Source organism: Silene latifolia, chromosome 8 (genome assembly GCF_048544455.1).
Source record: "Silene latifolia isolate original U9 population chromosome 8, ASM4854445v1, whole genome shotgun sequence".
Lineage (NCBI taxonomy): Eukaryota > Viridiplantae > Streptophyta > Magnoliopsida > Caryophyllales > Caryophyllaceae > Silene > Silene latifolia.
The window spans coordinates 38,312,133-38,315,744 of NC_133533.1; the positions used below are offsets into that span (position 1 = coordinate 38,312,133).

Genomic DNA, 3,612 nt, shown 5'->3' on the forward strand with positions numbered 1-3,612 from the left:
TGCATATCATACTGTAATTAGTATATTTGTGAGCTAATCTTGGTGTTCTAGGTGTATTGCTTGTATTTATTATATTTTGTAGGAATATAAGCATTTAGAGGCTTTTTCCCGTCATTTTAGCAAGCACTGATGTGTGCCTTTTGTATGCGTTCATTCACATCTTTGGCACGCATTTCTATATGCTTATTTGATTATTTCATTCCATTTCCTCCCATATTTGCCACTTTGGGTGTGTTTTATATCTCTTGTAGGTTTGAGACCCACTTATGCATTTAGAAGCCAAATCCGTTCAGTAAAGGAACAAGAGAGAAGCTTGGAAGAGTTTAGACGAGCTTAGGAGAGCAAGGAATGGAGTTTTATACATGATGTCTATTGACTTGCTGCTATTGTCGATAGACGGGGGGGTTATATGTCGTTAGACATTGCCAATAGACACAGACTCCATCAAATATTGAAGTTTTTACTCTTTGTCTATTGACCACATACATGTTGTCTATTGACACCTATATGATGTCTATCGACATTCAGCTGAGTGTCGATCGACCACCCTACACATTGTCGATAGACTCGCTTTCATTGTCGATACACTTGCTGCACTATGTCGATAAACACCTTCATTAGACACAGATTCACGTTATATTGAAGGCTTTGCTCAATGTCGATCGACCAAGCCTCTATGTCGATCGAACACTTGCTCTATATGTCGATAGACAATGGTCATTCGACACAGGAGGGACACTATTGGAGAGTTTTGCTCTTGTCGATCGGCCAAGTCCCCAATGTCGATCGACCATATACACACTGTCGATCGACCAAGCCCCATTGTCGATCGATATAGTACATGGATAGTCAAGTTTTGTGTTTAGTTTGTTTAATGTTTTGGGCTTTAGTATAAAAGCTCTTGTTTTCTATTAGGTTTACACTTTCACACTTTACTTTATGCAAGCAAGACAGTTAGAAACATAATTACTACTCTATACTCTAAAACTTTAGATCTAGAATTAATTTATCCCTTCTTCTCTATTGCTCATACTTGGATCGCAATTGGTAATTTTAATTCCTATTTTCCCTTTTGTTCTTCCTTGTTAATCTCATCTATTTCTCTTGCTATTATTATTAGTTTTAATTTATGTTATATTATCAATTAATTTAATTATGAATTCTTTCCCTTTATCGTCTTATTCAATTATTATTGCAAATTTCATTATGAGTAGCTAAATCCCCTTTTGCTAGGATTTAGGGGAGCCATGGATTGAGTTAATATTAATTGGGTAATTAGATTAGTCGATATATTTGGTCTATGTTGTTAATTGTGACATTTAATTGTGATTAATTGGTTAAGTCGACGTAACTGATTAATTAAGTTGGTAAACCTCGACCTAAGATCGAAAGTCTGGTAAGGGTTATACCTGTCACAAACTTTAGAGTGCCCTAGTAAGTTGCGAGAGCCCGCTAGAAGCATTCTAGGGCGAATAACGGACCGAGAGGACCCTTTCACTGCCCTATGGACCGGTAATTGAGACTGACCTTTGACCCTACCTATGACCCGTAATACCCATGGTGAACCGATGTCCTAGCTCATTTCTCTTATATTTTTCTCGACTTAATTTCTCTCTTTAAACCTTTTATTTTATTGCTTTAGTTTAGAACACAAATCAAACAGACCCCTTTTGGTTACTTAGACAGACTTAATTTGATAATTAGAACGCTAAAAGCCTCCCTGTGGATTCCACCCTGACTTTTACTAGCTATATTAGTTAGAGACCTTTGGGTTAGTTTTGATAGGTTGCGACAACCTCATCAAATTTTGGCGCCGTTGCCAGGGAGGCGACACCTTTTTTATATTTGTTTTATTTTAGTTTGTCTCTTGTCTCAAGGAACCTGTGTTTCTTCAGGCCGTTTCTCACCTTTCAGTGCTAGTTTTGTTTATGCCCAGGTGTTTTAGGTCCAAGCTCATACCATTTGATTCAGAACCAGAGAGGACTCTCCGTGCTAGACGAAACTTTTGGAAGGAGATATATCCAGCAGAAGACTTGAGTACGCTTGATTCAGCTTACGCCGCTTTTATTGCTAAAAATCAGTCTTTAGAGGAAGACACGTCTACTTCTGCCCCTATTACAATCATGGCTAGATTAGCAAGCCATTCAGACCCACCTTGCATCCATTCCTAAGGGATTCAAGTTGCCAACCACCGATGATGGTACCTTTGAAATTCGTCTGTCCTATATTAACCTGGTGGAGCGGACTATGTTTAGAGGAGGAGCTACTGAAGATCCTGCCAAACATATGGAGAAGTTCGTTACATACTGTTGCTCAATTCCTTTGACTGTCGAGGTAACGTAGGATCAAGTAAAACAAGTTTTATTCCCTTTTCTCTGTGAGATGGTGTTGTAGAGTGGTTGCGTGATTTGGACATGGAAGCAAATGCTATTAATGACTGGAATACACTCGCTCTTGCATTCTACAGGAGGTATTTTCCATCACAGAAGACAAATGCTCTTAGAAGCCAAATCACGAGTTTTAAACAGGGCCCCACTAAAGACCTCAATGAGGCATGGGTTCGCTTCAAGAGACTAGTCCGCTCTGTTCCCCATCATGGTTTCCAGATTTGGTTTCTATGCAATCAGTTTTATAATGGGTTGTATGGCAACCATAGAGCCTTACTTGATTCTTCTGCCAATGGGAGGTTTCAAAACAACACTACTGTTAGAATTATTAATCTTATTGATTTACATATTCATATATGAAATGATTTATTTAGTCATAAAATAAAAGCTAGATCTTATGCATGCAAACTTGAACAAGAGTAGAGAAGAAATCATCAATCTTACTATTGTAGTTTCGGATTTTTGGGCACAAATGAGTTCTCCTTCTCACTTGTTCTTAAGCTTCCTTAAAATGGATGAACAAAAGGATCCAAAATAGAATCCCTCCCAAAAGTGAATACCCAAGGAAACCTCTTAATAACCAATATTATTTTGTACTAGAAATAATACAAGTCTTACTATAAAATTGACACAAAAATATTTTGTATTTCCTCTTGAATAATTTCGGCCAAGAGGAGAGATTTGTGAGTTTTATTTCTCTAAGTTTTCAAAAAAATGGTAGAGAGAATATATTTCTTTTCTTACACTAGAAAATGAGTTGAAGTAGTGAATGGAAAAATTGTAGAGGAAAAACTCTATAATTCCTCTTGGAAAAACCGGTGGTGAGGGGAAGGGTGCCCTATGCATGGGCTTGTTTTTCTACCCAAGAAGATAGACATGCAAGGCTAGTACTTAGGATTAATAATCATGTACCTATTTAAAATAAAAACACAATATTAATACTAACCCCTTCCCTTATTTCGGTACATATAAGATAAAATGGGTAGTCCATTTTATTTTGTCATTTGTCAATTGTGACATATGTGACATGTTACTTGACATGTGAAATTGTAATGTATTTTCAACATATTAAAAATCAACATACTCATAAAATATGTCATATACAATATTGACTAGTAATTCGTAATTACTTGTACCAAAACGGCTTATCAAATTATTAATTACAATGTCTTGTATTTATAATAAATTATTCATTCAATTTCAAATTGTTTCGTAAACAATAATT

The 3,612-nt window shown here is 36.3% G+C and overlaps 1 non-coding gene across 1 annotated transcript; it reads right to left on the reverse strand.

The window, feature by feature from the left end:
* Positions 1-2,495: 2,495 nt before the first annotated feature.
* LOC141598042 (small nucleolar RNA R71) lies at positions 2,496-2,602 on the reverse strand. Its single transcript, XR_012523245.1, has one exon. It is a non-coding gene; the product is annotated as a small nucleolar RNA R71 (small nucleolar RNA).
* Between the last annotated feature and the right edge of the window lie 1,010 nt (positions 2,603-3,612).